The sequence below is a fragment of the Erpetoichthys calabaricus genome, chromosome 16 (genome assembly GCF_900747795.2).
Source record: "Erpetoichthys calabaricus chromosome 16, fErpCal1.3, whole genome shotgun sequence".
Classification (NCBI taxonomy): Eukaryota; Metazoa; Chordata; class Cladistia; order Polypteriformes; family Polypteridae; genus Erpetoichthys; species Erpetoichthys calabaricus.
This window is the reverse complement of record NC_041409.2, coordinates 83,659,321-83,676,161: the sequence shown is the minus strand read 5'-3', so window position 1 is coordinate 83,676,161 and position 16,841 is coordinate 83,659,321. Positions and strand designations below refer to the sequence as shown.

The following is a 16,841-nucleotide window of genomic DNA, read 5'->3' as shown; positions in this document are numbered from 1 at the left end:
TACTTACAGGGCCCTGAAGCTGTGGAATGATCTGATTGTTATATAAGAGAAGACCCTTTGGTCTCGGCTTTCACATCTGGACTTTAGTCTGGCCAGCCTTGATTAGAGCTGCCGATTAGCTGTGCATATTTCAGCTCTACTTGGAGGTCATTTGCACACAAATACACGTGTCAGCCATGAGGACCTGTTACTGGCCCTCCTTAGTTTCACTGCTCTTTTCAGTATCCTTCATTGGGGACACTGCTACATTGCCAAGCTGTTACTCCGACCCGTGGGAAGTGACACAGAGACAGTGGGAGCCTCAGCATTCTAACAATTTCATCTCCTTCTTTTTACACTGTGTAGTGTGTGCTTATAAAATGGGAGAATGGCCAAGATGGTATGGACAGCCAGTTGACCAAGGTCATCAGATTTGGGTCTTTAGGTGTTTTCCCACCGCAAGAACTTTGTTTTCAGAAACCAATGAGTTGTGCTACGATTTAGGCCCTGAGCCACTTGTAGTCCCTGGCCACCTTCATGTCCATCGCACAACAGGGAACTGCAACCGTTATGCAAAAATATGGGATGTGCAAAGAAAAGTGATGGGGTGGTAAGTGCGTCATGTTCAGGAGTTCACGGAGACCTCCGCACCTTATGGCTTTGAAGCTGCGCATGATGTGTTGCGTGAGGGAGGCGGCTGTGAAGAGTGATGCAGTGCAAAGGGTGGGGCAATATGGAGTTCACTGGGGACCCCCGCACCTTAGTGCTTTGAAGAAATCGCAGCTTCACTGGGGAGATAGTTGCTTCAATGCTGTGCATGGTGTGGTACACAAGAGAGATGGCTATGAAGAGTGATGTGATGACAAGTGTGGCAAGATGGGGAGTTCAAGGGAGACCCCTGCACCTTATTTCTTCACGGCGATCACAATGTCATGAGGTGGGTTATTGCTCCAATGTGGTGCACCAGGGAGAAGGCTATGAAGAAGGATGGGGTGCGACGTGTGGCACAATCAGAAGTTCACGGGGAAACCCTACACCTTATTGATTCGAAGCAACTGCGGCTTCACAGAGGAGATTATTGTTCCAATTCGGTGAATGTTGTGGTGCAGAACTCCAGTGAGAAGGCTATAAAGAGAGATGCGGTACAAAGTGCAGCACAATCAGAAGTTCATGGGGAACCCCTGCAACTTACGCCATGGTGCACAAGGGAGGCGGCTATGAAGAGAGAAGCAATGCAAAGTGCAGAGAAATCGGGAGTTCATGGCTGACTCTTCCACCTTATTGCTTCAAAATGATCACCATTTCACCAGGAAGGTTATTGCTTCAATGTTGGTACAAGGCACAGCGCACTGGGGAAGTGACTATGAAGAGTGATGCGGTGCAAAGTGCGGCACAATCAGGAGCTCATGGGGGACCCCAACAAAGTGTGGAGCTCCGTCTTCATCAATAACTCTCCAGTGTTCAAACTACTAACTGATAAAACAGAGAGGACAGAAACTCGAAAACTGATAAAGACACACGTAACCTGAGTGAAGATGTTCATCTTCAATCCTAGACATACAGTGGGGCAAAAAAGTATTTAGTCTCCCACTTAAAAAGATGAGAGAGGCCTGTAATTTTCATCATAGGTCTACCTCAACTATGAGAGACAAAATGAGAAAAAAAAATCCAGAAAATCACATTGTCTGATTTTTGAAGAATTTATTTGCAAATTATGGTGAAAAAAAAATATTTGGTCAATAACAAAAGTTCATCTCAAAACTTTGTTATATAATTGTTGGCAATGACAGAGGTCAAACGTTTTCTGTAAGTCTTCACAAGGTTTTCACACACTGTTGCTGGTATTTTGGCCCATTCCTCCATGCAGATCTCCTCTAGAGCAGTGATGTTTTGGGGCTGTCGCTGGGCAACACGGACTTTCAACTTCCTCCAAAGATTTTCTATGGAGTTGAGATCTGGAGACTGGCTAGGCCACTCCAGGACCTTGAAATGCTTCTTACGAAGCCACTCCTTCGTTACCCGGGCGGTGTGTTTGGGATCATTGTCACGCTGAAAGACCCAGCCATGTTTCATCTTCAATGCCCTTGCTGATGGAAGGAGGTTTTCACTCAAAATCTGACGATACATGGCCCCATTCATTCTTTCCTTTACACAGATCAGTCGTCCTGGTCCCTTTGCAGAAAAACAGCCCCAGAGCATGATGTTTACACCCCCATGCTTTACAGTAGGTATGGTGTTCTTTAGATGCAACTCAGCATTCTTTCTCCTCCAAACACGACGAGTAGAATTTTTTTTCTTCTGACCATATGACATTCTCCCAATCCTCTTCTGGATCATCCAAATGCTCTCTAGCAAACTTCAGACGGGCCTGCACATGTACTGGCTTAAGCAGGGGGACACGTCTGGCACTGCAGGATTTGAGTCCCTGGCGGTTTAGTGTGTTACTGATGGTAGCCTTTGTTACTTTGGTCCCAGCTCTCTGCAGGTCATTCACTAGGTCCCCCCGTGTGGTTCTGGGATTTTTGCTGACCGTTCTTGTGATCATTTTGACCCCACGGGGTGAGATCTTGCGTGGAGCCCCAGATCGAGGGAGATTATCAGTGGTCTTGTATGTCTTCCATTTTCTAATAATTGCTCCCACAGTTGATTTCTTCACACCAAGCTGCTTACCTATTGCAGATTCAGTCTTCCCAGCCTGGTGCAGGTCTACAATTTTGTTTCTGGTGTCCTTTGACAGCTCTTTGGTCTTGGCCATAGTGGAGTTTGGAGTGTGACTGTTTGAGGTTGTGGACAGGTGTCTTTTATATTGATATCGAGTTCAAACAGGTGCCATTAATACAGGTGACGAGTGGAGGACAGAGGAGCCTCTTACAGAAGAAGTTACAGGTCTGGAAGAGCCAGAAATCTTGCTTGTTTGTAGGTGACCAAATATTTTTTTTCCACCATAATTTGCAAATAAATTCTTCAAAAATCAGACAATGTGATTTTCTGGATTTTTTTTCTCATTTTGTCTCTCATAGTTGAGGTACACCTATGATGAAAATTACAGGCCTCTCTCATCTTTTTAAGTGGGAGAACCTGCACAATTGGTGGCTGACTAAATACTTTTTTGCCCCACTGTAAAAGCAGAGCTGGAATTCGTTAATCAGACAGATTTCAAAACAAAGACATGACAGTTTTTAGGTTTGGGTTGATTTCAATCGAAGGACAACCAAGAAGTGCACAATGCAGCCCTCATACTCCTGACCCGGATATGTTACACGATGCACACTTCCGGCTGACCTTGCCTAGAAATGACATGTGCTGCGTTAACCTGCTCTTCAACTGTTCGGAGCTCTCCCACTTCAGTGGGGTCACGAGGGTATCGGTTTGGATTTGCGTTTGATTTGCAACATGGTCTGCAAAAAAAAGGCAATTAAATATAAACATATTTTATTATGGAAATAAAGAGAAAGCTACATATATTAAATGTGCATCACTTTGTGCCAAATGCAATTTGAATGGTATTTCTGGCTTACCAATAATATTTTTATTTTATACAACTGACTAATGCTGATGTCAAATTACACATTTTCTAGTCGTTGTGTATGTCAGACTTGCTAACTGCATGTTCTATTAGATAGATAAGACAGAAGTAACCACAAGGGGTGCCGGAGAGCCCCAAACCTCACACACAATAATGACCACACACACTTCCAGCTCAAACAAAGCCTTTTATTGAGCCCCAACGCCGTCTTCACAGGAATAAAAACAAAATAAAGCACCAAGCACAGCCCTTCCTCCTCCAAGAGCGTAGCCCACTGCCTCCTGCCTCGAACTCATTAAACTGAGGCAGCAGGCTTTCTTTTAAAGTCAACCTGGAAACTGCTTTCAGTCTCCCCTCTAAGTCATCTAGTATACTTCCAGGGCAGTCCTCCCCCAGCAGCGCCCTCTGGTGGTCCCCAAAAACCTGATAGGGTTGTGTTTCCAGACTCCATTTCCCATGCAACCCTGCAGGTGTCCTAATCGGGTTTAGCCCCAAGGAACACTGCCACCTGCTGCTGTGTGGGAGAATGACCTGCTCCTGGCAAGTCCGTTCTCCCAGTCTTTCCATTATGGCCTCTTGGCCAGGTATGAAAGCTTTGGTTATCCCGACAAGGATTCCTGTCCTTCTCCTGGGCACCCACATTAGATAAATAGATGGATAAGAAGGGAGCTATATAATAGACAGACAGGAAAGGCACTATATGATAGATGTAGACAGGATTAGACACAGACAATTAAATTGAGTGTAGTAAATGTAATGAATTATTATTATTATTATTAGACAGGATCAGACAGACAGACAGATAATTAAATTGAGTGTAGTAAATGTAATGAATTATTATTATTAGACAGGATCAGACAGACAGACAGACAGATAATTAAATTGAGTGTAGTAGACAGGATTAAACAGACAGACAGACAGACAGGATATTAAAACTCCAATTGGATTAGTACTTCTCAAATCAGTCCTTTTATTTCCCAAAATGTATTTCAATTTAAAATTTCCTTTATTAGGTAACGGTGTCAACTGTAAGCGACATCTGATAGAATGAAAAGTGCAATGCATTTTATGAGCCCACATGACAAACGCCTTGGACCGGCGAGCTGAGAATGACGTTCATCAGCGAGTGTGTCGTGAGTGACATTCTGAATTGTGGGCCGCAGTTCCCCTCTCTCTCTCATTTCAATCAGTCAACGCTTCTGTTGTTTGATTTAAGCATTAAAACAATGAGCCACGACTTATCGCCGACTTGGCCAGCTTGTGCAAGAATGAACTGAATACTCCATTGTAACTGGTTCAGGTTCACACAATGAGGCAGTGAAGTGGGCAGCTCGAGATGCCTCAGCCATTTGGCCACACTGCCAGTCGTGTCACTTTATTTTTATCTAAGTTCTTAAACATAGAGGTACAGTATGTCCGTTTACATTTTTCAAAGGTTGCACTCATTCACAGCCTTCCAATGAGTGGCTGAGCAGTGAGCACAGAACCCGCAGCTTTGTGATTTTAATTCCAAAGCCCCAGCCACCACGTCACAGTGATGTTGTTCTGGATGTGACAGGTTGGATTCAAAGGACACTTTGCTTTATGCCTCCTTTTGCACTGACATCTCATGTTTGGAAATCAGAAACAGATTTGGGATCAGGTGGTTGTGTGCACATGACGATAAATTTGAACTTGGAAGGATGGACACCTGCCACCACCCAAACATGCAGACAGCGCGGTCACCATAGTAAAGTCTTATATAATTACGGTAAATGATTGTCATCAAGTGCCACCCCACCACGCGCCAGTCCCCGTTGCTTGTCACCATCCTTACCCGACCTTCTTGAGTCTGTGTTGCTGGTGGTCCTTTTTCTTCACTCTCGCCAGTGATTCAGATTGCGTCTGGTTAGTTGTGGACCCCGGAATGGTAGTTCAGGTTTCCAGGCCTCCTGGATTCTGTAAAGCTCCTCCTGCAAACACACAAGTTAAAGGTGGTCCACCTTAAAACAGGTAGTCCTCTTAGGAGGTACCCCCCTCCCCACCACTTACATTTCCCATTGGGCTGCACCATCCACTTGAAGGAAGAGCAAAATGGAGCTCAAGTGTCAGACCAACAGCTCAGCTCTGTCTCTCCCATTGGGTTACACGCCGGAAGTGTGGAGGTATCTTGATGCCCGCAGAGGCACATGAACAAATGACCATGGAGTAATCGGTGGTCTTAGAATAGACACAAAGGAGACCAGCAGAAGTTAGTGAGCTTGGAAAAGGAAATGTCTTCTTATCTGCTACTTAAACCCCACAAGTTAACTTCCTGGCCCACCTGACACCTCCACTGAACCAAATTGGGGGTGCAATGAAGCTGATGAGGCTAACCAGCTAAGCATTATGGGATACGAGTGACCAGAGAGCAGATCCACTCAGCTATGCATCCTGCAACATGGCATCTTCAGAAAGCTGCACATTTTTGTTATGTTGCACTCTCGTGCTAAAATCATTTCAATTCGTCCCCCACCCAACCCCACATATCACATAACACTCAATCCCCCCCCCCCCCCCCCCCCCGAATGACAAAGCAAAAACTGGATTTTAGATATTTATGCACATTTATTTAACCTGAAATATCCTCTTAACATAATTAATGAGCACCTTGACGCAGTACTTCATTGAAGACCCTTTGGCAGCCATTCCAGCCAGGACTCTTCTTGGGTCTGACACCACCAGCTACAGATATCTGCGATTTGGGGATTGTCTGCCATTCCTTTTTGCAGATCGGTCACGTTGAATAGAAATCTTTGGTTGACAGCTGCTCTCAGGCCTACAGAAACGTTCAGTTCGGTTCAAGTCCTCACTCTGGACGGGACTCTCAAGGACATTCCCAGAGTTGTCCTGAAGCCACTCCTGCGTTGGCCTTGCGCTGTGCTTCACCTGATTCTGTCCAGTAAATTGAACTGAGCAGAGGTGGACCCCAAACAAGGTGCAGAAACATCTCAGTGGTGATCAATAGAATGAGATGCGACTGAGTGAAAGAAAAGGTTCTGAAGAAGTTTAGTTTAAAATTTTGGTTTCACTCTGTCATTCTGAGGTGTTGAGTGTTGCTTGGGGAAAAAAAATAATTTAACACAAGGCTACAACAAAAGTGAAGGGCTGGAATACTTTCTGAAGGCATCGCACCTCTAAATGAGAGGAGAAGGAAGCAACACAACAGAATGCAATGACAGAAAGGGTCAGATGTCAGTTTTACCAAGTCCACTCAGCGAACCTTCAGCCTGCAAGACAATCGAATTTAATACATGACACCTTAGTGGTCACCGGGGCCAGTTCTAGCAGATCTACCCAGCCAAGCTTTAGTCCAGAACTCCGAATGAGAAACAGGACAACAGAATACAATGCCCAGGATGGTCACTGGCCAACTACTCAGCCAAGCTTCAGCTCATAACTCTGAAGCAGTAGATAAATGAGATACAGTGACCAAAATGGTCTTCAGCCAATTCTGGCAGATCCACTCAGCTAAGCTTTAGTTCAGAACTTTGAATGAGTGGAGACAACCAGGCAATAAAATGCATATTTCCAACCCTAACACTAACCCTAACCCAGTGGAGTTCTTCTTATCTAATACGTAATCATAATGGTCATCAGCCCAGCCCAGAACTGTGAATGACTGCAGAAACAATACAATACAGTGACCATAATGGTCATCAGCCTGATTCTTCAGCCTATAACTATGAAAAAGCAGAGACAGGAGTGCAGGAGACCATCATGGCCAACAGCGGATTCTGACAGATCTACTCAGCCATGCTTTAGTCCAGAATACTGAAAGAGTGCAGAAACAACACCACACAGTATAATGGCTTTAATGGTCATTAGCCGAGTCTGGCAGATCTACTCAGTCAAACATCAGCTCATAACTCTGAATGAGTAGAGAAGTATTAAAATACAATGTAATGGCCATCTGCCAATTCTGTAATATCCACACAGCCAAGCTTCAGCCTGTAACTCTGAATGAAACACTACAATGCAATGACCATAATGGCCACCAGCAGATCTACTCAGACAGGCTTCAGCCATTAACTAATAATAAGCATGGAAATGAGATACAGTGACTGCAATGGCCACCAACTGATTCTAATAGATCTACTGTACTCAGCTATGCTTTAAGCTCATAAAACTGACAGAGTGCTGAAACAATACCACACAGTATAATGGCTGTAATGGTCATCAGCCGATTCCAACAGATCTTCAGAGTTACAGGCTGAAGCTTGACTGAGTAGGAGTGGAGAAACACCTCACTATATGACCATAGTGGCCACCAGTTGATTCTAGCAGATCTACTCAGCTTTGCTTTAGGTAATAAAACTGACAGAGTGCTGAAACAATACCACACAATATAATGGCCGCAATGGTCATCAGCCGATTCTGGCAGATCTGCTCAGTCAAGCTTCAGCCTATACCTATGAATAAGCAGAGAAATGAGATACAATGACCATAATGACCACCACCGGATTCTATCAGATCTACTCATCTATGCTTATCTAGTTAATAATTCTGAAACAATGACGATATTGGTCATCAGCTGACTGTAGTCCCTAATGGACTCCAGACCATTCTCTTTGTGGCCATCACGTCTGAATGGGTCAATCAGGACAATCCACTCAGTCTAATAGTCAACAGCTGACTGCATGACCTCGTGCTGCTAAACTTCACCCTGACAAGCCAGTGTTGAGACATTGACCCAGATCATACCCAGTCGGCTATTCATAATGACCTGCAATGGCTCCCTGCATTCTCTGAGAGTCCGAAGGTTGAGCAGATGATCCTAACAGCCTTAACTTCTGGCACAGTTTAAACCCTGATGGTTCTACTTATATGTAAGAAATAAATATGAGAAATTGAAACCTCGTTCAGACTAAACAGATAGCCATTTGACCGGCGCGAGTTACGATGCAGCAGAGCAGTGAAGAAGAAGCGAGTCAGATGAACTTGAGAGTTGCCCTCCTCCATGACCCTGTGACTGAGTCCGAGCAAGATTTTGAAATTAAGAAACATAACCTGGCGACAAATAGACTTTAAAAGTTTAAACAACAAAGAGATGGGGGGAAAAACTGCAGAAAGTTCACATGCAGCCTCGACATTTCACGGCGGTTAAGCTCGGCAAGGGGCCCCGCACGGGAGAGTAAAGAGCGCGTGTCAAGGAGAAGGACATACAGAAGCACGAAGGAGCGCGAGCGCGCAGAGAACCAAATACGTGAAGGGTGCGCGCCTCGCCACCTCACCTGGGAGACGCGTGGGCGCGCCGGTCTTGCGAACTCACCTGAGAGGGGCGGAGACGCGCTCAGGCGGCGGCGACGGCACTCTACAGCTGTTGTTTTGCTCGTGTTTTGGATGACGCCGTTGAAGTTTGGGCGAGGGGGGTGGTTTGTTGGTGTTGGTGGGTTAGGAAGGCGGGACACTGTGACTGGGGTGGGATGTCCAGCTTGACACCCCCGCACGGCGCTGCTCCCTTTACGCCTCAGGAGCGGTCCCGTTATTTGTGACGGGGAAGTCAGTAGGAGCGCATGCGTGATGTAGACGCCTGTAATGAACGTGCGGGCAGACTTACCTTACAGACTGGACCCGGTCGCTGACAACTCTGAGCTCCGTCTTGTGCTGTAATCTGCACCAGCTGTGGACGTATGTCAGTGCTACCGGCGAGTTGTTCAGTTTAAGTTGAGGGTCATAGAGCATCAGTTGAACTCCGGAGTCCCGTTACTTTTTTGCAGATAGGTCAGCACTAAGCAACCTGAGAAATCCCACCGTCCTCCTGTATTGTTACCTGCAGGTAAATGTGTCTCTCAATGCTAAGCAACCAACAAGCAAGCTCCTGGTTAAAGTGGGCCAAATTCAACTTAAGCACTCCCCTCTCTCCAGGATCTCCTTCTTCAAATTGACCCTCAGGTAAATTCTAAAATCTTATTTTTTTTCCCTCTTCGGGCTAATAACATGGAAACCCCCAAATATTACTGCAGCAGTCTCATGCTGTCTTTCTTCAAGTGGTGTCCAGCTAATAGGACTACTGGAGCTGACCCGCTCAGCCCTCCTCTTCAGACTGGAGACCCCTGACCGCACAGAGACATCCTGCTCGGCCTTAAGGCGTGCATCTCCACTGCCTGCCTGCCTGCGAGTTCCTCACCGCCTCTTTAACCGCGTGGCCCCGCCCCCTGGTGCACAATGAGAAGGAGCACCTGGTTTTGATTTGCTCCCGTCTACGATCCAGCCACTGGAGGAATTGGGCTAGGAATGCCGTGCATTTGAAAATAATGCAAACTGGGGCCCTGGCCTCCTGGCTGGGAACAGCTGCTTTAAGTCAAAGTACGGCTGATTTCAGCAGAACAACTTCAACCCCAAAGCACACGCCGGAGAGGACCGTCCCACTTGGAATCGCTCGTCTCCAACCTGCCTAAGCTGAGCGGTGGTCAGCCTGTCCCATGCAGTCCAAGTTCAAATGTGTCAGCTTCGCTCATTGTGTCTGCTCAGTTAAGGGAATTGGTCAGCCTGTCCGAGTCCAAGCTGGGTGGGATTCTTAAGTCATTCTGTTGTCCCACTTGAGAGAATCAGTCAGTCAGTCAGTCAGTCAGTCAGTCCGAGTTGATGTGTTTCAAAGGTGACAGCCAGCAAATCACATCACAAAAATGGCTGACCAAACCTGTAAGGGCTAACTAATACAGTGTCCGTGTGCAATTGGATGGATGAGAAATTTAAAAAGTGCAGTGCGCCTATGGAAAATATTCACACCCCCCTTTTCACATTTTCTAGTCCAACAACATTGAATCACGGTGAATTTGATTTAGATTTGCAGACACTGACCAACAGAAAATGTCAAAGTGAAAACAGATCTCTGCTAAGTGGTCTCAATTAATGACAAATATCAAACACCAAAGAGTTAATAATAATCACATGACAAAATAATCAAATAAATCATCATATAAATATTCACTCCCTTTAATGCAGCACCCCTAAATCACCATCACTGGGGCAGCCAGTTGGCTTTAGAGGTCCCAGGATGAGTTTCATGGAGCTCACCTGTCTGGGGTTTCACTTGGTTGTCGTCTAAATGAACCTCATCTGGGAGGTCCGTCTTGTGGTGAGTCAGTCTGGTGGGCTAACCTACAGAATGAAGACAAAAGAACACAAAAAGCAACTCCATGAAAAGGGGACTGAAAAGAGCATGGAGAGGAGAAAATCTCCCCGTCACTGAATAACCAGTTAAATCAACCATTAAGAAATGGAAAGAGTACGACACAGATGGAAATCTGCTAGCGCCGAACGTTCAGAAAAAACTGAGTGACCACAGAAGAATAAGACAAGTGAGGGAGGCCATCAAGAGACCTCTGAAGGGGGTACAACATACGGTGGAATAGATGGGAGACGCCATGCAGACAAGTGAGATAAGTGAGAGTGGCAAAGAAAACACACACACAGAGGACATCTCAGGACAAGGCACAAGAGAGACCGAAATCAGCTGGAAGAAGGCTGTGTGATCTGATGAGACCCCACTGGCCATCAGACTAAACACCATGTCTGAACACTGGACATGATCCAAAACACACCATCCCCACCGTGAAGCCTTCAGGCTGTGGAGATGTTTCTCTGCAGCAGGCACTGGATGGCTTCTGAAGGTGAAATGAATGCTGTAAAAATATGGAGGAGAACTCTGGTGGAAAACTTGATGTAGTCTTCAAAAAAAAAAAACCTGCATCCTGGGAGAAGATTTGCTTTCTCACTAGACAGCAACCCCAAGCATAAAGTCAAAGCTACACAAGGAATGGCTGGAGAACAATAAAGTGAAAGGCCTGGAGTGGCCTCAATCCAATTGAGAGTGTGTGGCTGGACTTGACAGAGGCTGCTCTTCATTCACGACCACCATGACACCTGACGGAGCTTGAGCACCTTTATAAAGAAGGATTAATAATGAGGACCAGTGCCACAGTGGAGATGTGCAAAGCGGATAGAAGACAGACTGGAGCACACAAACTCAAGACCGTCATGGCTGCCAAAGGTGAATCCACGGAGTCCTGACTTGAATACTTATGTGATCAACTCCTTTGTGTTTGATATTTGTCATTAATTTAGACCACTTTGCACAGATTTGTTTTTTTTTTTTATTGATCGGTGTCAAAACAGCCAAATTAAATCCACTGTGATTCAATGTTGTATAATAAGTAAATGTTAGAACTTCCCGAGCGTGCGTACTTCTTAACGCTATTGCAGGTGCCCTGGAAGCTCCTAGCTGGGCAATTCAGAGAAGCAACGCTAACAGAACTCACAGTTATGGCGTTAATGCTGGCCTTTCACCTCAGTCAATAATCTCTCTATTATATTATTCTGTTCTATTATATTAAGAAAGTTTTCTGTCGTGTCTGCAATATTCAGCCTTAACCATGCCCCCCCACATCGCTCGCCCAATCATTACTCCTGCTGCGCACATGCTCTCTTCCATCCCACCTTTTGACACCCTCAGTGCTGCTAACTGGCCCTTCACCGCAGTCGCTCATAATGGCAAGGCAGAAAAGCAAATGATCTACTCAAGAACGTCGAAAAACAGCAACAAGAGCAGATAATGAACAAAAAAGAGCTGCATATAATAAAAATCAAGAACAAGAGAGAATCGTCCAATAAACGAAAAAGAGAAAAAAATCCCAAACAACACCCAAACAGAAATGCAACAAAGCAACGATTATAGAATGCAAGCTAGACGATAAAGTAATTCATAATTTTGTTTTTGATGAGGCGTTGATGGAATTCAATTGTTTATTTACTTTTTATTACGATTTACTTTTTTACATCTACTATTACTTTTTACTTTAATTTATTATTTGCTGATATTTAAAATAGACAGTTGTAGTGAAATATTCAAGTAACCGATTTTCTATTTATAATAACTAAGGACCAAACCGTTGTCCTTCCATACCCCTCATACTCTTCTATAATAATAATACATTTATATAGCGCCTTTCCCATGCTCAAGGCACTTACAGAATATAAGAACGGCAGGGTATACAGTATATAGCATTGTACAAACCAGATAAATAAATAAAGAAGATTACGACAGGTAGCGCTGCTGCCTCGCAGTTAGGAGACCTGGGTTTGCTTCCCGGGTCCTCCCTGCGTGGAGTTTGCATGTTCTCCCCGTGTCTGCGTGGGTTTCCTCCGGGTGCTCTGGTTTCCTCCCACAGTCCAAAGACATGCAGGTTAGGTGGATTGGTGATTCTAAATTGGCCCTAGTGTGTGCTTGGTGTGTGGGTGTGTGTGTGTGTCCTGCGGTGGGTTGGCACCCTGCCCGGGATTGGTTCCTGCCTTGTGCCCTGTGTTGGCTGGGATTGGCTCCAGCAGACCCTCGTGACCCTGTGTTCGGATACAGCGGGTTGGAAAATGAATGGATGGATTATGACAGTGAATTCAGAGAAAAGCCTAACAGACAACATAATCGATGGTCTAGCACACACACACAGGTTACATGAGCATCTTGATAGAGAAGTAAACTGAGAGAAGGGTAATAAAGTCAAGTAGAGCTAAAAGCCTTCCTGAACAGATGAGTTTTGAGTTGTTTTTTTGAAAGAATTCATGGAGTCAGCTGATCTGATTAATTTCGGTAGGTCATTCCAGAGTCTGGGCGCTATACAGCTGAAGGCCCTGTCACTCATGGAGTGTAGATTAGTGTGGGGCACAACAAGATTACCAGAATCAGAGGACCTTAGTGGGTGGGCAGACACATAGTGATGGAGAAGGTCACTGATGTAGTTTGGCGCAAGGTTATTTAAGGCTTTGTAGGTTATTAGTAGGATTTTATATTCGATTCTGTAAGACACAGGGAGCCAGTGAAGGTGAAGCAGGATGGGTGTGATGTGCTCGCTGCTGCTGGTCCGTGTAAGGACTCTTGCAGCTGAGTTTTGAATAAGCTGGAGCTGTGACATAAGATTAGAAGGGGCACCTGCCAGTAGGGAATTACAATAATCGATGCGGGATGTGATAAAAGCATGGACAAGTTTCTCAGCATTAGAGAAGGAGAGGAAGGAGCGAACACGGGATATGTACGGAGGTGAAAGTAAGAGTTACTATATACCAACTCTTTAAATACAATCGCGTTCTCTAATGGAGGAGCTCAGCCGCGAGATAGCAGGCAACCAGTGCCCACCATTGGGGATTAGCGAGCGAAACGAGCAGAGGATGGAGCCCACTAGTAGAAGATTAATAAATAAATAACCTGGTTGGCCAGAAATGTCATTTTTCATTGACACGTTAGTCATTAGTTTGCTCTCCATTTTCGCAGAATTAGAGCTTAATTTTATAGGTCACCAGGGGGCTTCATTTTTGGCGTTAATTCATTTGACTTCATCGTTTCTCAGTGCTAGCATTGCGCGTGTAATCATTTTTTATGTTGATAACCCTTCGTGATGAAATTCTTCAATAATATTTGGACATAATATGTCTTCTTTAATTGGAAACTTAAAGTGAGGAAAACATTAAAATGTATAAGAGCTGAGAGTGCAGGAAGTGTGTCTGCCAAAAGCATTCACACGAATGAGAACGGAGGTCTTATCTGAAAATGTTTGAGAGGAGGGCGTGACTTGAAAAAATATCAAAGGCAAAAGTTTTGTCTTGCGGGACTTGAAAATAATCTCTCTTCCAAAAAGCCTCATCACCAAAAAGTCTCGTCACATCCAAGGATTTTTTTTATATAATAGAGAGATTATAAAAGTGAAATTCTTCCTTAACGTGAGCTTAAACAACATGACAGACATCACCACACCTCAGCACCGTGATTAGCATGAGTACTGTAGCTGCGTTTGTTCAAAATTACGAAAGTTCTGCCGCTTTAAGTTTGCTTCATAGGACGGTTCAGGCAATAGTATGACGCGTTTTCAAATAATTCCTCAATCCAAATAGCATCTTTGCTTTAAAAGTACAAACTCAAAACAAAACAGTTCATACAAAAATCGAGAAAAAATTGATTTTACAAAGAAAAGAAAGGTTGTTGTCTAAGGACAATTTCTGATTAAGGCTTACTTGTCTTGTGTCCTTTCTCTCTAAGTTTAGTTCTTCTTCTTCTTCTTTCAGATGCTCCCGTTAGGGGTTGCCACAGCAGATCATCTTCTTCCATATCTTTCTGTCCTCGTCATTTTGCTCTGTCACACCCATCACCTGCATGCCCTCTCTCACCACATCCATAAACCTTCTCTTAGGCCTTCCTCTTTTCCTCTTCCCTGGCAGCTCTATTCTTAGCATCCTTCTCCCAATATACTCAGCATCTCTCCTCTGCACATGTCCAAACCAACGCAATCTCGCCTCTCTGATTTTGTCTCCTAACCGTCCAACCTGAGCTGACCCTCTAATGTCCTCATTTCTAATCCTGTCCATCCTCGTCACACCCAATGCAAATCTTAGTACCTTTAACTCTGCCACTTTCTGCTCTGTCTACAGTGCCACCGTCTCCAGCCCATATAACATTTTGGTCAAAAGTCCATATTAACGTGTACAATGGTCCTACTTGCAAACCTCCCTAACAGTCCATGTTAGCATCACCTAACTAACTTAATTAGCATTAACTTTTTAAGATTTGCTCTTACAATTACCCTACTTTGAAACTTCTCGTCTTCTTTAACTGTTTTGTGTGCTTCAATTAGTAAATCAACAACCACCTCGGGTTGCTCCCATAATTCCAACCAGAAATTTGTGTGAATTCGGTGAACTCCCATCACGTGAAGAAGATGGAGATGGGGTCGACTAGTGGGACCTCAGCTGACTCCACACAAGCAAGTCCACCATTGACATGGCCGTGAAGTTTAGGATGAGCCTTTGTGTCACGCCATGGGGCCCATTCAGATGATCCAAACTCCAATCTTTCAATTGAGGAAGGTCAGCGGAGGTCATTTAATCGGTTTAGGGTATCTGGAGGTCTCTCATCTACAGGGCCAACATAAAAGGTGCTAACATGGAAGTTAAGAGCCACTAGGAGAAGTCCGGTGTGGAGGGGATGTGCACTTTCAGGCTGGCATTTCAAAACTTTTGGCTTTGGTGGTTAAAGCTTTGGACTTCAAACCCTCAGGTTGTGGGTTCAAATCCCAGTATTGACACTGTGTGACCACCAGCAAGTTACTTCACCGGTCTGTGTGCCAATTGGAAAAACAGAAGAAATGTCAGCAACTGAACCTCAGATCTTTCAAGTCCACTTGGATAAAGGTGTCAGCCAAATAATGATGTTGTGTATCAACTGACATTTTTCCCAATAATCTACCAAACTACACAACGTGTGCAGGCACCTAGATGCCCTGTGCTCTCGTCTGTGGTGGTCTCACTGTGTGTAACTGATATAAGACACTGTGCCCTACAGGGGACTGACGTCCAGATGCTGTCTGCACTCCCATAGTGAACAAAGAAAATGGATGGACTTTATGGTGTGGCAGGCACCTAATAGTAATGGCGGGGTTGGGGGGCCACATCCTGCTATTCAGTGGTTGATAAAAGTAGGGCAGCTGACATTATTGGTGGTGGTGGTCCTGGCACCAAACCCTCACTGCTTTAGCGGACTTCCTCTGCACTGTACAATCATTCTTGAGTCTTTTCTTTGAACCATTCCATGAATTTACAGGTTTTATCCAGGCTCTTTATTCCCATATGGCACTTTTATATTGTTTTTACTACTCATTCATCTCTGGAGGGCTTCATGGTGGTGCCTCACACCTCCAGAGTTCTGGGTTCAGAATTAGATACATGCTCTCTCGGCTCTGGCACATGCAGGTTAGGTTAAATGGTGGCTCTGAGCGGGTATGGACCACAATGGACATATGTCCCATTGATGGCCGATTCCTGCTTTATGGTTGATGCTGCTAGAAGAACCACCAGACCATAATCAGAGTTGGAATAAATGAGACTGTAAAATGAAAGATTGAAATCAAGTTCATGCTCAATTTTAATTTCCAACACAAGCTCTCAAGAGACTGAGTGAGTGTCTGGCCTTGCGAGTGTCCTGATAAAAACCAAAATCCAGGCCTTCAATGATCTCTTGGGCGTGGCCATCAGCAGTGTGTCTGTCTGCAGAGAGAGTGTTGACGTCATCGAGAGGTTTATGACATTTGTGTCTCTGGTGACTCTTCCTATGAAGTCAGTAGACGGATTGGGAGAGCATAGGAGGTCATGAGGTCACTGGAAAGGGGTGTGTGGCGCTCCAGATATCTATGCAAAAGGACGGAGGTCCAAATCTTTAGAGTCCTGGTGCTTCCTGTCTTGCTATATGGTTGTGAGACATGGATGCTATCCAGTGACCTGAGACGAAGACTGGACTCCTTGTGTCTCTTTGGAGAATTCTTGGGTTCCGCTGGTT

The 16,841-nt window shown here is 44.9% G+C and overlaps 1 protein-coding gene across 2 annotated transcripts in view; it reads right to left on the bottom strand.

The window, feature by feature from the left end:
- The window catches only part of fbln5 (fibulin 5), a 43,472-nt gene extending 33,836 nt beyond the window's left edge, over positions 1-9,636 (bottom strand). The window contains exons 1-2 of one of the 2 annotated variants that reach the window (XM_051919777.1): positions 9,084-9,636; positions 5,322-5,457 (exon numbers count right to left, since the gene is read on the bottom strand). The gene's annotated coding sequence lies outside the window, so the exon portion shown is untranslated. Of the gene's footprint in view, positions 1-5,321; positions 5,458-8,795; positions 8,993-9,083 lie in introns of those variants that run through there. The other variant, XM_051919778.1, reaches the window with a different exon arrangement.
- Between the last annotated feature and the right edge of the window lie 7,205 nt (positions 9,637-16,841).